At 41.4% G+C, this 21,440-nt stretch overlaps 1 long non-coding RNA gene across 4 annotated transcripts; it reads left to right on the top strand.

Annotated features, from left to right (window-relative positions):
• Nucleotides 1–3,319: 3,319 nt before the first annotated feature.
• On the top strand, nucleotides 3,320–17,285 carry LOC143435613 (uncharacterized). Of its 4 annotated transcripts, none has more exons than XR_013106130.1 (4): nucleotides 3,320–3,523; nucleotides 6,197–6,302; nucleotides 11,424–11,590; nucleotides 15,961–17,285. It is a non-coding gene; the product is annotated as an uncharacterized LOC143435613 (long non-coding RNA). The 4 variants fall into 4 exon arrangements; XR_013106132.1 differs by lacking the exon at nucleotides 15,961–17,285 and adding an exon at nucleotides 14,653–15,953; XR_013106131.1 differs by lacking the exon at nucleotides 15,961–17,285 and adding an exon at nucleotides 11,969–14,644.
• The last annotated feature ends 4,155 nt before the right edge of the window (nucleotides 17,286–21,440 follow it).

Raw genomic sequence — 21,440 nt, 5'->3', positions numbered from 1 at the left:
TGGTGCCTCCTTGCAGGAACTGCTTCTTCCTTTGAGGTTTCCAGTTGATTATCCAATCACCTACACTACAGAGTCATTTGCTTTTATTCAGACTTATCGATTTAAGTATTAGCACAGGGCTCCAGCGATGGTTAAGGGTACTCGCTCCTTGTGCAGAGGACCCAAGACGAATTCCCAGCACCCAAGCAGTGGTTCACAATCATCTGGAACTTCAGTTCCAGGGGACCCTCCGACCTCCGAGGCAGCATACTACATGCATACACTCAAGCAAAACATTCATGCATAAAATAGACACATCTACAAATTGAATAAATATTAATCGTACTCATAAATATCTTAATTGGCAACATCAAGTCCAAATCTAGTGTTTGTGGGAAATCTAGCTCCCCTACTCAGCCAAGCGACGCACAGTGCTAACCACCGGGTGTGTTTATCACGTCTCATCCCCTTCCTCTCTGCCAGGCTTTGACCACCCATCACCAAAGACATCAATTCTTTGGTGTTCGTACGCCTTGTGGTCCATGATCTGTGTGATGATTATATACACATACATATACATACACATATATAATTACATATGATAATCAAAACATTAAATGAATGAGTGAACACATTCCCTCCCACCTATATAAAACGTGACTTTAAAAGTTTAATGAGATGGGTCAGTTAAAGGCACTGGCTGCAAAGGCTGACAACCTGAGTTCACTCCCCAGAGCTCATATGGTAGGAAGAGAGACTCCCTCTGCCCTCCAGAGATTCAGCATGGCTCCTTGACCAGAGGCTCTCCAAGGGAATATGTTTCACAGAGATGGAAGTTTCTAAAAGGAAAAATAATAAATTTAAGTTCGGTGAGAGTGAAATTAATTTTTTTGCTTGTTGTGTGAGCATGAGGATTTGAGTTTGCATCTCCAGCAGCCACATAAAAAGCTAGGTGTGGCGGTGCACACATAATCATAATAGCACCGGAGATCTGGAGACAGGGGGATCCCTGGAGCTTGCTGGCCAGCCAGTCTTGCTGAATTGATAAGCTCTACAATGAGTGGGACCCTGGCTCAAAAGATTAAGTGGAAAGCAATAAATGACCCACCTGACATCGACCTCTGGACTACACATGCACACACATACAAACGTGTACACACATAAACACACACAAGTAATTTGATTTTTCTTTTAAGATTTATTTTTATGTGAATAAATGTTTTATCTATACTCGTGTGTGTGTGTGTGTGTGTGTGTGTGTGTGTGTGTGTGTGTGTGCGCGCACACACGCGCACACGCTTGGTGCCAGCAGAGGCCAGAAGAGAGCTTTGGAGGCCCTGAAACTGGAGTTGCAGACAGTTATGAATTGCCATCTGGGTACTGGTAACATAACCTGGGTCCTCCGCAAGACCAGCAAGTGCTTTGAACCACTGAGTCATCTTTCCAGCCCTAAGTAATTTGCTTAATATTTCTGCTAATATATAAAACTCCACCCAAAAAGCATTCAACCCAGAAACAGTCCTTAAATAGCTGCCCTGACCCAGCCCTAGGCAATAACATGTCAGCTACTTGCACAAAATTACATGCTTTTCATGTTTTGTGTGTGGGGGCACACGATTGCTAGAGAAAATGAAGGTTTACAGGAGACTCTGAAGGCTGAACAGGATAAGCTGGAGGAGACACAGCAAGGCATGGTCCTACATGCAAGTCTTGTTTTTCAGTGGGTTCAAACATGTAGAAACAGGGCAAGGTGGGCAGAAGTTGCTGGAAGACAACATTTAAAAACTTGATGTGGTCAATGACGGACTGAGATGCATGAGGAATCTTTCTGCCCATGTTCGCACAAGTGTGCAGAAAGCTACGCCTTTGAAAGAATTCTTTTCACTGTTGGGAAAGCTGGATAGGTGGGCTCCATGCTTCCACCTCAGAGAGTTTATTATCCCACTTGAGATACTCACACACTGTGAAGGATATGACTCATCTCCCAGACATGATTTTTTTATCCCCTTTCCTCAAAAATATAAATAATATATGCAGAATTTAAGCATTTATTTACAGTAATTTAATATTATTAAAATTACTACCTTGGCATAAGAATTTTCATTATTTTACTCATTGTATTCAATATAATATTGGTTGAGCATGTAATGATATCAACAATAGTTTATAATAATAATTAATAGTAAACATACATAGGGTTAGGTGTCAGTAATTGGTCTCAGAACAATTTTAGCCCATTTAAGAATAGTTTTCGCCCTGTAAACAAGCTTACAATACTCTCTCTAATTTACAGATGAGGAAACTGAGTCACAGTGACATCAAGAGTACTCTGACTGAGGCAGTTAGATCTCAAACTTGGACGATTTGTATTTTGATTGCCACTGGCAACAGCCATACCAACTCCTTGTTTCATGTAAAATCATGCTTAGAACTGACTATCCATTTGTTCACATGTCTACAACTCATATTTTTAGGGATATATCTTAGGGTGATTGTTGTTGTAATGACACATCATGACCAAAAACAACTCGGGGAGGAAAGGGTTTATTTTGCTTACATGTCCACTTCACAGTCCGTTGCTGGTGGAAGTTAGGTAAGGGATTCAAGCTAGAAGTTGGTGGCAGGAGCTGAGGCAGAAGCCATGGAAGGGTACTGCTTACTGGCTTACTCCTCATGGCTTGCCCAGCCTGCTTTCTTATAGAACTACAACTATCAGCTTAGGGGTGACTCCTCCTAGTGCCTTCCTACAGCCCATTTTCTCAAGTGAGATTCCCTCCTCTCAGATGACTCTAGCTTGTGTTAAGTTGACATAAAAACTAGCTAGCACAGGTGCCTATGAAAAGATTCAATTTCTTTTAAATTTAGGGAAAAAATAAAATCATGGCAATTTCAATAAAATAAATGAAGCTGGAAGTTATTATATGAAGTTAAATAAACCATATTATAAAGATAAACACTATGTTTTTTCTCATATGTGGATTCCAGATTTTAGTGTGTGTGTGTGTGTGTCTGGGTGTGTCTGGGTGTAAGTCATGAAACTGGAATGGGGACCATGAGATAGGAAGAAGGGAGCTTAAGTGAGGCTGTGTGTGGAATTCAATAGACGTGACATGAAAGCAGACATTGGAAGAGAGAAAGAGAATCACAAGAAGGAGGGAAAGGGGATGAATAACAAGGGGTACATGAAAATTCCATAATGAAATCCATTGTTTTGTATAACTGACTTAAAATAAGAAACCTGGGATTGAAGAAATATTTTTATTTTTTTTCTTATTCCAGGAAGAACCAAAGCAAAACAAACAAACAAACAATCCAATCTCTTATTATGGTGAGATTTCCTAACAGAGGGAATTGCAAAATGAGTTTCTTGGAAATGGTGGTATTATGACCAGGCTTCGGAGGGGACAGCTGGTACTTGTTGATCATTTGAGGTGGCAGCAAAGGAATGGAAGGGTTGGCAAGGACATTTCAGAGACAGGCAAATTCACAGTCAACAGCAGCAAACAGGAAGATGGGAAAAACTAATCCAACATGAGCGGGAGAGGTGAGTGGTTGGGGTAGGGATTGTTACTCTACTTGCTTGCTGGCAGGGTCCAACTTCTAGACAGCAGTGGGGAACACAGCTTTGAGTCTGTGTAGAAGTGCAAAATCTACTTAGTGCCACAGCACAGAGTATACAGCCTTATCTAGAAATGGAATAAGTCTATGGAGAGCCACCCAGAGGCTTGTGTGTGGAAGATGTCCAACATGACTGTCAGGGAAATAACATTTGCCCTGGGTTGGTAAGTGCAAAGGGTGACTGATCTATTGTAACACAGAAATAGGACACTTCTCAGAAATGAAAGTATGCAGGTGAGGAAGGCACTCTCCTTGGGAGAATTTGATGTGCTAGGTGAAAGAATATTCCAGAAGCAGAATTTACAGATATAAAAAGCTCTAGTTTATCTAATTGAAAAATATGAAAGCTGTTCAGTCTGGGATTCAGACTGGAACCCACTTGAGCTCATATCCCTTTTCTCTAATGAGTGTTCCCTGCTCTCTACTCCATGGATGTGAGGTTGACCAGATGCCTCTAGAAAATACAGCTGCTGTAGCCTGATTTAGATCAAGAAGCATAGTCTGGGAGATGACACTCAGACATGAAGATCTGAGTTGAACTTCAATAGTCACTTACAAAGTCTGACACCATATCTTGCACCTGTAATCTCAGCTCCAGGGAGGCAGAGCCAGGAGGACACAGGGGCTTGCTTGCCAGCCAGTCTAGCAAAATACACAAGCTCTAGGTTTAGTGAGAGACTGTCTGAAAAAGTAAGGTAGATTCAATTGAGAGAGACACCGGATGTGTCGGCCTCTGCCATTCTCATGTGTACATTAACACACACACACACACACACACACACACACACACACACACACACACACAGAGGAGTGAACTGGATCTTTCCTAGGTCCCTTCATTCATCTAAAATACACTTTAGATAGTTTATATGAAAATTATTTTCCCAGTCACAGGACCCCACCCCTAGATAAAGAGCATGGACAATTGAAATTCTCCCACCTGTACTGACAATAGAGTAGTTAACAAAAATCCCAATTCTCAGCATGAGAAGTTCTTTCAAATTGCTGATGAGGGGAGCTCAGGAGACTTCCTAAACAGAGTATTGCTGTTGTCCTTGGTTGTCTCCCAGAGATTGAAGGTAAGTTCCCACTGTTGAAGACACACACATTCAGACATAAGAGTCAAAGGATATGAACTAGATCTGACCTGAAAGCCTTCTCTCTAAGGTTTAGCTTTCATGGTACTAGGAGGAAAGCACCCTATAATCTTACCCAGCTATGATGCCTATGAATCACAATGATAACCCTAGAGTTGGAATCTGCACTCATACCTGGGCAGTAACCAACAGCTGTCTAAATGGACTTAAGGCTCTGCTCAATAAGAGGGTAATCATGGCTGGTACTGGAAACCTAGCCAACTACCTGAGGCTACCAAGGTCATAAATCTCAGAAGAGAACTTGGTACCATCACTGTACTAGGCCAGCATAATTCCTAACAACATTCTAAATATGTATCCTTATACCTATCAACGAGTGTAGCTCTCAACCCTCATCACGAAAATTCTCTTTGCTATAGATGGAGACCATTACAGAAAAATCACACTGATCAAACTGCATTGAACAACTGATCATGTGGTTCCTAGCCTGAACCGATACATCTACAACATATCTCCTGACTCAGGGAACATTGAGGAAGAAGGGCCAGAAGGATTGTAAGACCCAGGGAACCAGGAAGTCTAACTGTGAGATTGTGTTCCCTAGAAATGACAGGGAAGCTGCATTCATGAAGTCTCAATAATGTGGCTGCCTAGATAAAGACCTGAACATGGGCAGGCTCACGAGGCATCAACACTAGACAAAGAACAAGAGGCAGCTAAGGAATGTGGAGAGTAGGAGAAATAGTCTTGTCCTGGGAAGAGCACACTAGTTGGTTACTGAACACAACTGTTTAGCCCTGAAATCGTATACATACTAGTAACATTCTACAGGCTGAATACATACTAGTAACATTCTACAGGCTGAATACATACTAGTAACATTCTACAGGCCGAATACATACTAGTAACATTCTACAGGCCGAATACATACTAGTAACATTCTACAGGCTGAATACATACTAGTAACATTCTACAGGCTGAATACATACTAGTAACATTCTACAGGCTGAATACATACTAGTAACATTCTATTGACAGAACAGGTTACAATTAGGGTTATTCAAATATATAACAACAATCAAAGAAAAAGGGGGGGGGGGCAAGAATAAAACTCAGGTGGATCTCCATGAGTTCCCAGACAGCCAGAGCTGTGCAATATGGACGCCCTGTCTCAAAAAAAAAAAAAAAAAAAATCATGTCTGATAAGGTCCAGTATCCAGACTAGAGACTCTATAAAGAACTTTGACTACTCAACAGTAGGAAAACAACTCAACCAAAAATTGGACAACTATTACGAATAGTCATCTCTTCAAAGATGCTAAACAAATTTCCAGGCACGTAATAAACCTCTCAAGGTCATTTATGATTAGAGAAACGTACTTTAAATGCGCTCTTAAGATAATATAATGTTTATCTTATCCTTTAAAGGTAGCCTGCTTTACATTATAAATTAAACAGTATCATTTTATTTATTTATTTTTTATTTCTCTCTAATTTTTTAGGCAGGGTCTCATATAGCCCAGGATAGCCACAAACTCACTGTGTAGCAAAGGATGACCTTGAATCTCTGACTCTCCTGGTTCCATGTCTTAAGCACTATAATTACAGGTATGTGCCTATAATTCATATATAATTTTATACAGTGTTAGGGGCTGAACCCAGGACTTCCTGCTTGCTAGGCAAGTACTCTACCAACTGAGTGACATTGAACTACCAGCCCTACAGTATATATAAAATATCAGTGAAACAGTATAGCAATATAATTTCTAGTATATGGGAGATGTATGCACAAGGTTTTCTATTGGTGGGAGTGAGAGTCACAAAAGATTTGAGGTCATTTCATCTTCTTTTTTTTTTTATTGAAGAAAGGGTGTTATTTTATTTACAATAAGTGGATAGAGTTAGAGATTATTATGTTAAGTAAAATAAGCCAATCTTAGAAACACAAATATCATGCTTTTTTGTCATATGTAAAATCTAGATTTTTTTTGAAAATCTTTATTGAATATTTTATTTACATTTCAGATGCCATCTTCTTTCCCCATTTCCCCTCCCTAGAAAAACCCCTATCCCACCCCCACTTCTCCTTTTTATTTTTATACTATTATTAATGTTAATCAAAGGCTTTATAAGTTTGGTAATGCTCAATATCAATCACAAGTGTAACCCAATACCCAACCTAGATATATCAACTATCTTTGACTGGCGGGGACAGGCAAACATTCACCTCCATGTCCCCCCTCCCCCCCTCCCCCCCACCCCGTCACCTAGCTCCTCCTCTCCTTCTCCTCCTCTCCTTACTCCTTATCTTCCTTTCCTTACTCCTCCCACCTTAGCTCCTCCTACATATGACTGTTTCTGTTAAAGTAAAACTTTTCTCTTAGAACACAATTAGAGCATAACTATACCAATTTGTGTCAGTGAGGTACAAGATAGACCTAATACTCAGTCCATCATTTTGTTGACTAAACAGAACCTCTGTCATCCCTCCTAACTAAAAGACTTAATTCTGAACCTGGCTTTTTTTCTTGGCTTTAGAATGAATGTCAACTGAAAACCATCCTCTCAAACCTTTTCTTTCAAAGTAAATAGCCAGGATTGGCTATGAGACTATAAGTCTTCAACCCCATCAGAAATCCAAAATGACTGAGTTAACTGAAATTATTTAAAGCACTAAGCGTAGCTTCTAAAACTTAGCCAAATTATAGAGACCACTGAACACCTAGACAGTCCCTATGCTACAGAACATCGGAGCATTCGATCTTCAGCCTTCTGGCCCAGGATCATCTGACAGACTGAGTGATGCAGAATTAAGGGCTGATTACTCTGTCTTGGCAGATATAATCAGTCGACTATTCTGCATGTGTGTCCTTTTCTGGACAGTGATGAAAAGAGGCAATTCTTGCCCAGTGGCTGTCTCACCACAACTAGAATAACTCCAAAGATGCTCAATTTCTTCTTAGAATCCAAGACAGGAAGCTGTCAGGAGCAGACAGGTCTCTAATCAAAATGGATATTAATACAGAAATGTTTGTAATGTCAGTTCTGTGGGCTTCTGACGTTTTGAAAACCAACTATCCATGTAAGGAAATCTGGACTATTGTTTGTTAACTCCTCTCGGCTAAATAAAATATAGAAAACACCCTAACAATAAACTCAGAGCCATGAATTTGCTATAAGCCCTTAACTCACAGGCTAATCATCTCAAGTTAAAAAAGTTAAAGAAGGACTGGGTCTAAGCCTTGTGTTCCTAAATGTGTTATATAGGCACAATGCCTATGAGAGTAACAATATTAACCTCACTTTATATCAATAAGAAGCTTGTACCAATGAAAACCTTAAATTTGAAATCAAAGTAAATTTTGTACCATTTAAGAAATTATAACTTCATCTTAATAACAATTATACATATTTCTACCAGTAGGTTATGGCTATGCAATAAATCCTACCTAATCCTCCCTGTTCCACCAAAATCACTACTTTTCCCTAGTGAGACAGCCCAATATTAACCACCTCAGTCCCCAAGCCCAGGGAATAGGGGCGCCGATTCTTCATTAACTTCTTCAAGCTGATTATGGGCATTGAGATATTAGAAGAGGGGCAGGGAAAAGAGTAAATTGATAAGCCTCTGACACTGTGTCTTCACTGCATCCAGCTGGAATTCCAGGACATCAGAGGTTCAAGCATGTCTGCTCAGCTCACTTGATGAGTAGATACACGGAGGCTGTGTATTCTGCAATATACGATTCTCAAAACAAATTTTATTATCAAGATAATTGTTTGAATTCTGGAATCTAGTCTTCTGGCGGCCTGCCTCTGTCATGTCTAAGCCATATAATTCTGGGAGTTTCTATGAGGGTGTACTCCCGCCATCCTCCCATTTTCACCTCCTTGTTCTCAAATTCCCCAACACTAGGCATCCAAAGTAACAGGCACTAAGGCCTTCTACTTCCACTGATGCCTAACCCCTTACCCCATTCCCCCCTCCAATTACTATGAGGGTATGCTCCCACACTCCTCTCATTCCCACCTCCCTGCTCTTGATATTCCCCAACACTAGGGAATCTGAACTTTGAGGTATCAAGGCTGCCCACTTCCACTAATGCCTGGCAAGGCCACCCTCAACTACCTATACAGGTGGAGCCATGGGTCCCTCCCTTTGTGTTCTCAGGCTGGAGATTTTAGAATGGCTACTCCAGCTTGTTTCTTAGGATCATTTGCTTGAAAAATTGTTTTCCAGCCTTTTACTCTAAGGCAGAGTCTGTCTTTGTCACTGCGGCGGGTTTCCTGTATGCAGCAAAATGCTGGATCCTATTTATGTATTCAGTACATTAGCCTCTGTGTTTTAATTGGGAGATTGAGGTCATTGATGTTAAGAGATGTTAAGGAACAGTGATTGTTGCTTCTTGTTATTTTTGTTATTAGAGGTGAAATTATCTTTATGTGGCTATCTTCTTTTGGATTTGTTGGAAGAGGATTACTTTCTTGCTCTTTCTAGGGTATAATTTCCCTCCTTGTATTGAAGCTATCCTGCTAGTATCCTTTGTAATGCTGAATTTGTGGACAGATAATGTGTAAATTTGGTTTTGTCATGGAATATCTTGGTTTCTCCATCTATGGTAATTGAGAGTTTTGCTGGGTATAGTAGCCTGGACTGGCATTTGTGTTCTCTTACGGTCTGTATGACATCTCTCCAGCATCTTCTAGCTTTTATAGTATCTGGTGAGAAGTCTGGTGTAATTCTGATAGGTCTGCCTTTATATGTTACTTGGCCTTTTTTTCTTACTGCATTTAATATTCTTTCTTTGTTTTGTGCACTTGGTGTTTTGATTATTATGTGACAGGAGGTATTTCTTTTCTGGTCTAGTCTATTTGGCATTCTAAAGGCTTCTTGTATGTTTATGGGCATCTCAGTCTTTAGGGAAATTTTCTTCTATAATTTTCTTGAAGATATTTATTGGCCCTTTAAGTTGGGAATCTTCATTCTCATCTATACCTATTATCCTTAGGTTTGGTCTCCTCATTGTGTCCTGGATTTCCTGGATATTTTGTGTTAAGAACTTTTTGCATTTTACATTTTCTTTGATAGTTGTGTCAATATTTTCTATGGTATCTTCTGCACCTGAGATTCTCTCTTCTATCTCTTGTATTCTGTTGGTGATGCTTGTGTCTTTGACTCCTGATTTCTTTCCTAGGTTTTCTATCTCCAAGGTAGTCTCCCTTTGTGATTTCTTTATTGTTTCTACTTCCATTTTTATGTCCTGTATGGTTTTGTTCAATTCCTTCACCTGTTTGGTTGTGTTCTCTTGTAATTCTTTAAGGGATTTCTGTGTTTCCACTTTAAGGGCTTCTACATGTCTACCTGTGTTCTCCTCAAATTCTTTGAGAGTTTTATTTATGTTCTTTTAAAAGTCCTCTATCATCATCATTAGAAGTGATTTAAAATCTGAATCTTGCTTTCCTAGTGATATGGGAAACTCAGGACTTTCTTGTGTGAGAGAACTAGGTTCTAATGATGCCAAGTACCCTGGGTTGCTGATGCTTATGTTCTTGCGCTTGCCTTTTGCCATCTGGATCTCCTTAGTGCTACCTGCCCTGACTCTGACTGGAGCTTGTCTTTCCTATTGTCTTGGTTTTATCAGAACTGTGTTGGGTAGGTGTTACTACTGGGGTAAGAGCTGGGGCCCAAAATCTGTTCAGTGCTCCGGGCCAGGAGTGACTTCCTGGGTCCTAGTGGGTCCCAGTTACTCCCTGTTTGGGGCAGGCGTTGCTGTCTGCTTACCTAAGATAATGCCAGGGTTAGAGCACCTGGGAGCCCCGCTTCTTCTGGATTCTTAGAGATTGGGGGCAGAGCTGCCACCCAGGATCTGCTCGGTGCTCAGGCCCAGACCAGAAGGCTCATTTCATCTTCTTAACCGAGAGAAAAAAATATTGGGAAAATTGGCATCAGCAGGGCTTAGTGACATACCAGATTTTATCTCATAAAGCCTGAGATAACTTACATATATAATAAAAATTAGAAATTTCATATGCACAACTTATTAATTTGTCATGTAATTTAATTCATCCCATGCTGACAACTTAGTAAATTTCCACTCTGTGTTTTCACAGCAGAGGCTCACACCTCACATACCATGCACTAAACTAAAATCCTTTGAGAATAATGACGCTACAGTTTTCTTCAGCCGTGTCACTGACTGCTAGCCAGGCCCTGGCACCCTTTCTTAATTCATCATAGACGTCGTTGTCTGGACTAATGTCTGCTTTCTTTCACCAGCTTGCCCTGGAAAAAGACAGTGGTACCCCTGTAGTCTGTGGTCTGTCTCCTCAAATGTTTGCCTGACCTCGTTATCCAGAACAGTCTGCAAGTGTAGCCTGCCTCACAGCACCGAGTCTGCAAAAGGGCAGGGTACTCCCTTGAAAGTGACAAAGCAAAATAGAACCATCTGTCTAGCCAGGCTTGGAAAATACTGGAGCCAGGTTGCTCTGGTTCTAAAGAAAATTCATGAGCTGTGCTCTGGCCACAATCCTGAAGCCCTGCTGGGAAAACTTTTTTACAATATTCAAAAGCCCAGAGAAAAGCCTGCTCCGTTGCTGGTTTTCCTGCTTCCCGGATGCTCTAAAGGAAGAGCTTGGTCCTGTGTGAGTGGCTCCAGGCTTAGGGCTAGCCGCTTAGCCCATAATCACGTTTTTGTTTGTTTGTTTTGTTTTTGCTTTTGTTTTGATCAGGGTGCTGTTGCTGGAAGTATGTGCAGAGAATTTCCATTAAACTTCTCTATCTGTGGGCTGGTGAGATGGTTCAGCAGCTGAGAGCACTGGCTGCTCTTCCAGAAGACCTGAGTTTGATCCCCAGAGGCTTTATATCAGTTCACGACTGTCTGTTACTCCAGTCCCAGGTAATCCAAGGGCAGCACGCACCCACATGGTACACAGACATCCATGCAGACAAAAAACCCCATACGTTACAATTAAAATAATATAAAATAGCTCTGAATTAAAAAAAATTATATCTGTTTCCTGTCCCTGGCAAGTCCCTTATGGCTCTGATCTTTGCTGAGCCTAGCTCATAGATGGAGGTGATGGGAAATGGCTGCTGTGTGGCTAATATAAGAGAACATGCTGGAAAACAGCACAGTGCTTGGGACATAGCAGATATCAGCTCTGAAAGGATGCTCCTTACTATGCCATAAGTAACGCCGTATGTACAGCTTAGCATTGGGTAAACAGCTACATAGCCTTCCTCTTGGAATGAAACCTGGATTTTATTCGCACAGTGTTTGAGCATTGGACTCCTTGAAGGCAGAATCTCCGATAAGACTGGTGTGCATGTGTTCATTTGCAAGATGACCCGGGGAAAGTGGGTCAGATAAGGAATGTATGGTCACGGTCACCACTGGGGCCTGGACCCCTTCCCCTCCTCCCCAGGATCTTTCATAAAGTGTGTAAGTGACTTCATGACTGAGATGCAGAAGCATCTTCTCACTATTTCCCATCCCACCCTGGGGGAAGTTTTCTTTCTGAACTGACCATGCCCACCAGCTGATTCAGCACCCACTGTTGCATGTCGCTTCAGGAAAAGCCAGGGAGAGAAAGCAACTGGGCTTGGAAAAGAACCAAGAAAAGGTTGGCCGGACCAGCTAAGAGTTCCCAGGGCTGAATTAAATGCAAACTGAAAAGATGAGGGCTATTTGTCTATCAACGATTAAGAATTCCAAGGCAGCATCAGCAGAGTGCTAGCCAAGCAAGCACAGGGTGTCTTAAATGAAGAGTCCCATGCTCCAAGAAGCCAGCCCTGACTCTAGCCTGGGTCCAGCAAGGCCAAGGTTCATAAATGTCAGACTCAGGAAGAGATAGATGTATGTGCCCAGGATGGGAGACTGAACTTGAACTGATGGCCTGAGCTCAACAGGGAATGAGCAAACTCATTCTATCCCTACGACAATTGGCTGGAGTTAGTCATGCTTTAGTCAGTAAGAGTAATTAGGAAGCGTAGTCAAGGATGCAGAGAGGCTAGCCACATTAAGGTTTTTTTTTTTTGCTTCCTCCCCTCCCATGCTGTCCTGTGAGGACATAATAGTGGACACTATTGTATAGCCACGAGCTGTGACTGCTACACTGAGGACAGTGGTGTGGATAAGAAAGAGAGGCTGGGGACCTTGAAGCTGCTGGTCTACCCCAAGAGCACTACTCAGTGAAGACCAATGACTATTATAAGAGCAAAGTCACCAGCAACTAGAGCATTTCTAAGTCATCCAAGCCTCCTCGCATTGATGCATCCCCATGCTCTTTGAAGCACAGGACCCATGCCTATCTGTAGAGCTGCTTTAATTAGGCCAGGGCAGACACGAGTCAAAGAAGCACATTGTCAGTGTCATTGGCTGAGCAAATGACAGCCACATTAGATTCACTGTCAGTCTCTGTATACGCTCTGCCCTTTGCTCCTAGCTACGTCCCTGTGTTCTTCATTGAGAGAACTGGTTAGGAAGGGCATGTCTGTTGGTCCCCTCTGCCCACCAGGGGGTGACTTAACCTGCAACTGGATACTACCGTGTAAGACCGAATCCTTTAAGTTCTGCAGAGGATACTGGTTCATTTGCTTGCCTCAAATCCTGTCTGTCTGGCAGAAGACTCTGCCTGACTTTGAGAAATTGTTTAGCCTCCTGTGTATAGGTTTGGTGAAACCAACTCAGAGCCATGGGACCTGATTCTCCTTTAGCAAAGGTTTGGGCACCAACCCAGAGGCCGACTGGATTCTCTCTCCAGGAAGCATTAATCCCAATGGTAGAACCCTGCAAAGTTCGTCCATTCTTGATATGTAGATTTGCTTTGCCCTGGATTCTTGAAGGTCAAACTCGAGAGTCCGTGATCTATACCAGTTCTTACCACATACAGATATAAATGTACACTCACATGCATGCACGCTCACACACATGTACACATGAACTCACACATGCATACTCACACATGCCTACACACACACACTCACATATACAGAAACATGTAACATGCACATGCACACACACTCAAATACACACACATGCAAAGCATACACACACATTCAGGCACACACACACACACACACACACACACACACACACACACACACTCATACCTGTTAGTCACAATTCCACTGTGTGCCACCAAAGAATCAAAGAGCAAACGTCAACTCTGAAATTTAAAGGTAGCAGAAAAGGTTGATTTATAAACTAACTTTTTCATTTCCTCTGTACTCTCTCTCATATTAATGGGGGGACAGGACACAGATCGCAAAACTGGTTCCAACTGCCCAAATGTCCCTTTGTGATGTGACTTTTAATCTTCACCCACAAAAATGTGAAATATATTTTTCCATCCCCTTGAAAATGGGCCAACACAGACATTTATGAGTTCCAAGATGCTTCAAGTCCATCTCTCAGTGTCCTGTGACTCCCTTGTGAATAAACACACGCCGGCCTTCTGAAGAATGAGGGACATGGGACAGAATTGAGTCATTCCAGCCTTTTAGGGAGGCTCTAACTCTGTGAGTAAGCCCAACCCCAGACCAGAAGTAGACTACAAATGTACCCCAGATGACTGAACATTCATGAGAACTTTAGCCACAGAGAATGGCATCATACAGTTGTTGATAAACTCTCAAACAATACTTAGTGACTATTTCAAGTCTGTTGAGTTTGGGATAGTTTGTTACACAGAAATAACTAACAACCTGTAAGATCCAATAGGCACTCATGCTTAGCCAGTTATCTTGTGAGGGATTTATCACAAACTCTGCATGTATGATGTCCTAGTGGAATTATTGTGGCAATCCCAAAAGCTGTTTCCATATTCATTTGTTTTATAAACAATGTGGCTCATTTCTACCTGTGCATAGTGGAGAGACAACGCTTTAGATGCTTGTGCTATCTAACTGGCAATTGGAAACTGTATCTAATATAAAAATGTTTGTTTTTTCTGGCAGTAGCTGAGCCATGAACTAAACCATGTTGAAAGAGGTCACTGTGGACTTTAAGCCAGGACTGTTTCTACTGTGTTTACTGCCTATCCTGGGTTTGATAACATTCAATCAGTTATTCATGTCTGCCAGAGCAAGTCTGCTGCTTCTATTCAAGACCGGAATAATCTTACATTTATGAGTCAGCCCAAAACACATCTCCTGCCTAACACCTTCAGAAATCTTGAGTCAGTTCTAGGGTTACTTAGAAAATTGTATGAATAACTGTGTACAAAGGGGGTGCTGTTGGAAACAGTGCAGTTCAGTGAAAGCCATTCACGTCACAGGCTAGGACAAGGTTGAGCAATGGGTGTGTTTGATTTTTATTTCCCCCACCACCCGCCAGGTCTTAAAATTAAACTTTGAAAAAGCTAGACTTAAATCTCATATATAAGACAAGTAGTTTCTGTGGTGCTTTCAGTATTTAGCATCCATCATTTTAATTGCACAAACAGTTCTAGTAAAATATAATCTTGAAAATGTCATTAATAACTTGAATAGTGGTTTGGGACAATCTAGAAAAATTTTTTAGTGATTCATTTGAATCATGGATTGGCCCAAAGAGAAAGAAAATCCAGTTGTAAAGCAGGTTTTCCAACAAACATGTATTCTTCCCGTGCCTCTGGTTATAAAGCTAAACAGACACCCTGCTTCCTGATATGTCTGCTTGCTCCTACTGATATCTTGACAGAACAATTTTTCTCAAACCTACAGAGAAATAAATGACACATTAAATTGCTTAAGATTGACATATAATAATCTATTGTTAACAAACCCCATCCATCACTCAAGGTAGTGGAGGGTGTAAGGTACTCACACATCTCTTAACTAAGGTAAGAAACTTCTAGAAAACCAAACGGCTCTCTTTTTCTGTCCCCATCCCCAGTATTTCATGATCTCCAGACAGATGCTAATTTATCTATGGTTGCTCCAAATCTTAAGACAATATCCCCATGCCGGGTTTAGGGAGAAGGCGAATCTGAGTGTTTTAGTTAGGAGAGATGACAGAGGTTCTGGTTAGTCAACAAAATGATGGACTGGGTATTAGGACTATCTTGATCCATGCTTTTTTTTAGTCCGTATTGAGAAACCATCTAGTAAAACCAGGGACTTTTCACTATGCAGCAAGGCCTGGATACAGACTGCAGTTCCTAAGGGAAATTCTCTCCCAAAGCAAATACAACTTACCCTGATTACAGAATTCAAATTTCTAACATCAAACGCGATGTGTACCTTATTCCTAAAGCTGATGTTGGCTCATTATTCATCCTTTAGATTAGAACTCTGTGGATGCCAGAAGCCATGGCCACCTGTTTGTTCTGGAAGTCCTGTCTTGTCTGCCTGGCCATATTTCATCTCCAGATCTGTGTCTTTCAGGCTCACTGCTAAGGTCAGAAAGGGAGAAAAAAAGAAAATAACTTCCCAGCTCTTCTCGAAAGGAATGCCATTATAATAGTTTCTATGACAACTGTTCTCAACCTGTGGGTAGCGACCCCCATTTGGAGTTGAATGACGATTTTACATTACAGGGGTTGCATCAGATATTTACATCATGAGTCATAACAGTAGTTGAAGCATGGTTTTAATTCAATGAATTCATAATCAATCTTTGTCTCTTTGGTCTCTGCAAACACTGGCCTGGAAGGCCAGTGTCCCAGGGAGGAGATCCAAGGAGTCCTCAAAGTAATATAACCAGGTGGAAGTAAAAGAGACAACGGAAAGCTTCAAAAAGTGTGCTATGACACTAGAACCTACTGACAATATTAAATGTAAAGCATAATTATGACATTTTAGAAAATTAATAGATAAAATTAGTAGTAGATCCCACACTGTTGGAGTAAAAGATTACACTGACTTGTAAAAGATTAGCTCTGAGAATGCAGCTGAAAGAGAATGAAAATACAAACATAAACATTCCCATAGACGCATCATGTCAAATTCCACGTGAGAGACAAAAGTGCCCATCCTAAAAGCCATGGGAAAGAAAAGGCATGCTCAAGAGCAAGAAGAATGCAACTGGCAGCTACACTGGAGGCCAAACATCAATGTGCTAAAAGAAAGGACGTTTGTATCTAGGACTCTCTAGACCCAGTCATTTGATCATCCCACTGTTAAGCATAAAAAATATTTTCAGTTGCACAAATACACAGAACAGTTAGCATCCAAAAATTCTGAGTCTCCACCCAGTAGCTACTGGGTGGAGAACAGATGCAGAGACCCACAGCGAAAGATTAGATGGAGCTTAGGAACTCTTGTGGAAGAGTCGGGAGGAAAAACTGAGGAACCCAGAGGGGATAAGGACTCCCCAAGAAGACCAACAGGATCAACTAATCTAGACTGTTGGGGAATCCCAGAGACTGAATCACCAACCAAAGAACAGGCATGGGCTGGAGCTAGGGCTTCATCCCCCATATGTAGCTGATGTGCAGCTTGGTCTTCATGTGGATCCTCCAACAACTGGAGTGTGGGCTGTCTCTGACTCTGTTGCCTACTCGTGGATCCACTCCCCTAACTGGGCCACTTTGTCTAGCCTCAGTGGGAAAGGATGTGCCTAGTCCTCCATTGACTTGATGTGCCAGGGTGGGTGATGCACAGGATACTCAGGGGAGAAGGGGGTGGGGTGGGGAGAGGAACTATATGTGAGAGGGGCCAGGGGAAGGGGTGTGTGATTGGGATGTAAAGTGAATAAATACATAAATTAATGGAAAAATCTCTTTAGGAAAACTACCTTAAAGTATGTTCCAGGAAGGAAAGAAATGAATTTAAAGGAAAAGTGCAAGAGTCATAATGAGGAAATCAATCATTCAGATGACAGCAGTCAGGGCCAGTGTAAAGGTTCAGCAGGAAAAGGTGCCTGCTGCCTAGCTCGATGACCTGAGTTCCACCCCACGCCCCAGGTAAAGGACTGATTCTTGCACGTTTCCTCAGACTCTGACACGTGCACCATGGCACATGTGTGCATACTCATGCTTGTTCTCACTTTCTATCTCTCACCAAAGAGTAAAACATGAGTTTTCAAAAATTAAAAAGGGAAAGCATATAGCAATAAGTCTAAATGGATAATGCACTATTAACAATTTTGAGTTTTTAAATAGACTGGAACCAACATTTCAGAAAGCATTGACAGGAGAGCCAGGGAGAAGTGTAGTGTGGAGAGTTCTTTTTTTTTTTTTTCTTAAGATTTATTTATTTATTTATTTATTTATTTATTTATTTAATGTATGTGAGTACACTGTCCCTGTCTTCAGATACACACCAGAAGAGGGGATTGGATCCTATTACAGATGGTTGTGAGCCACCATGTGGTTGCTGGGAACTGAACTCTGGAAGAGCAGTCAGTGCTCTTAACTACTGAGCCATCTCTCCAGTCCATGTGGAGAGTTCTTTACTACTTGAATAGATATTTAGACATTACTGGATGTCAACATTTAACTCTGTTTCAAACATTCAAAGGAAACATTCTCAAACACACACACACACACACACACACACACACACAAAAAAAAAAAAAAACAATGGAAGAAGAAAGGCTATGTAAAAGTTAATAAAATAAAAAATGCAGCGAAAGTCAGGACAAGAAGAGAAAGGTGCCAGCAAACGACAAAGCTACAACTCTGGAAACATGTTGTGACCAGCAACAGGCCGGAAAGAGGTGAAAGGCAAGCCTGAGCTACCCCAGGCTGTGAAGCATGCCAAGCATCTGGGTCCATGGAGCCTCAGCACCTCGCACCCATGTGCTGGCTTAGCTCGACTCCTTCTTCCTTCCTGTGCATGCATTTCTGCGATGTGTTAACTTTTCTTTTTCAAAACTTCCAGCACGCAAATAAAAAGAAGTCAAGGGGACACTGCTTGCCCTGTGAGACTCTCTCTTGCCCCACTGCCTTTGACATCCTGACCTTTACTAGAAAACAAGGATCATCAGAAAAATATGAGTGACATTAGTGCAACAATTTGCTTCCATGGATGTTGGTCTTACTAGAACCATGCATAGAGCTGTATTCTGAGCCCTGGTGTACTGAGTTGCTTAACATATGTAAATCTCAGATTAGCACTTAAAGAATGCTGTGATTCTATTTAGAACTCAGCATCCTGGACAGTCACTGCCTAACACCAGTAGGTCTCCTAGGAATTCTCACATTCACCAATTTGCAAAGCGCATTAGCTAGCTCTGTAACAAATCACTGCAAGTTTTGGAACTTAAAACCTTTTATTGTCCCAGTCTGTGAATCAGTGACGTGGTCACGTCTTAGCTGACAACCTCAGCACATGAAGCACGTTCATGAAGTACAGCAATGGGCCTCGGAGCTAACAGCTATTAAGTTCTGTATATTTCAAGTCCATTCTACACATTAATTTTGTTCAATCACTACAAACTAACAAGATTGATATTTCAGCTGATAAAATACTATGTCCCACCCATGAGTAATAAATGATCGAACTGGAATTCTAGCCTAGTCCTGTGTGACTCAGAAGCTCTCCTGGAAACTACTACTGTCGTGCATTTGTAGCAGTTCAGAGTAACTGAAGCAGAGGGTGCTCGGCTCTGACAGGATCCAGCAAGCCCACGATGCTTGTGCAGGACCTCTGTGGCTCCACGCTTGTGTGATGACTGTGCTCATTCTTACTGCTTTTTACACTTTATTCTCTTATCTCTTTCATGCATTTTTCTTTATTTCCAGGTGAGACTCCCTCCCATTTAGACTGGTTATATTCCCTTTTTAAAAAGAGTGAAAAGATAATCCACAAACTGACAGAAAATATTTGCAAGTCCTATATCTGATAATAACTTGTTAATATTTACACATATAAAGAACTTCTACACTCACCAAAATCAACCCAACTTAAAAGTGGGAGGAGATATTATATAGATATTTCTCCAAAGAAAATATATTATATATTATATAATATATATAATATTATAATATATAATATTATATATATTAATTATATATATATATATATATGCTCAGCAGTATTAGGGAGTGGGTAATTGTAATCAAGATCAAGATCTTAATGACATACTATTGTTCCTCCCCAGGATAGCTATAATTTAAAAGGTAGGCAATAACAAGTGTTGATGTCACTTCCTGGAGGAGCACAAACAAGTTCTTCCCATTTCTCAAAGGTCCTGTCTCAGGGTTTTACTTCTGTGAACAGACACCATGACCAAGGCAACTCTTCTATGGGCAACATTTAACTGAGGCTGACTTACAGGTTCAGTCCATTATCAAGGCAAGAACATGGCAGCATTTAGGCAGGTATGGCAGGAGGAGCTGAGAATTCTACACCTTCATCTGAAGGCCACTAGGAGAAGACTGGCTTCCAGGCAGCTAGGATGAGATTCTTAAAGCCCACGCACACAGTGACATACTACCTCCAACAAGGCCAGAACTACTCCAACAAGGCCACACCTCCAAACAGTGCAACTTCCTGGGCCAAGCCTATTGGGACCACCAAAGGTCCCAATAACAGACCAAAGTATATGCCACCAAAGTTCAATTTAGCATACAAGTAAGTTTATCAGGCTTATTACAATAAGCAATGGGCTTACTTACAATAGCATGGATGAGGGGTCACTTTGAGGAGCATGGTGGTTCCCCCTGTAAATATCCAGCAGGGATGATGTCTTTTCTACATAGAGAGAATACCCTCTTTCCTAGTCTTTCTCCATCTATATGCTCTAGTCTTTCCCCAAGATCCCCGAGGCCACAATCAATTAGGGCAAAATTGTATACAAGTCTTTGAGAGAGGTGGCTGGATACTCAGAGGAGGGTCCCATGACCCTCTCTGTCCCATCTTTTTACGAAAGAAGTTCAAAAGCCAATAAGCAGAGCCAAAATGACCTTTTCCAAGCAGGTCCAATTGAACTCCCAAAGATGATGGCAGTTTAGCTCAGAGGACATTTCTGTACAATGGTTGGTGGGTGTGCAGGGAAACTGGAAGTCATATAAGGCTGATGGGAAGGTGAAATGGTGCTACTGTAGTTGGTCATTCCTCACAAAGTTAGTCATAACTACCATCTGGCTCAGCAGTTTAGCTGTAGGAGTTTATTCAAACTGAACACAGGGACTCTGGCATCTGCTTGTACAGCAGTGTTCACTGCAGCAATATTCAAGTCAAAGGTGAGACTAACCCAATGTTCATTAGCAGATAAGTGGACAAGCATAATGAGGCGATCCACACAGCCGAAGGTCACTCATCCACGAAGGCTCTCTCAGTGCTACCACAAGGATAAACCTTGAAAATATAGCAGTGAAGTAGACACAAAAAGAAAAATCTATGTTGATTTATCTTACATGAAAATATGAAATATTTAGACTATGAAAATGAACAAGGACGGAACGATTGGGATTTTCTCAGCAAAAATAAAGGATCACCGCTTAATAATCAGAATTTCTATTGAGGTTAACAAAAGTTTTCAAAGTCCTGGCATGGCTTGCACCTTGCCTATTTAATGGATGGATGCCACCAAACTGTACATTTTAAAATGGTTTGAGGCCTAGGGAGATGGCTCCATGGGCAAAAATGCTTGGTGTGCAAGCAGCAGAGATCTTGGTTTAAATCACAAGAACCCATGTAACAGCTGGATATAAATGGCACGTGTGTGATTCCAGTGATCTCACGGGCAAATGGCAGGCAGATGCCTGATGCACACAGTGGGAAAATAACAAAGTGATCTCTCCTGTCTCAAACAAGGTAGAAGGTAAGGATCAGAACTCAGGGGTTCTCTGTGACTGCCACATGGGCATCACAGT

This window comes from Arvicanthis niloticus, chromosome 1, assembly GCF_011762505.2.
Source record: "Arvicanthis niloticus isolate mArvNil1 chromosome 1, mArvNil1.pat.X, whole genome shotgun sequence".
Classification (NCBI taxonomy): Eukaryota; Metazoa; Chordata; class Mammalia; order Rodentia; family Muridae; genus Arvicanthis; species Arvicanthis niloticus.
The sequence above is the reverse complement of the archived record's forward strand: the minus strand, read 5'-3'. Positions and strand labels throughout refer to the sequence as shown.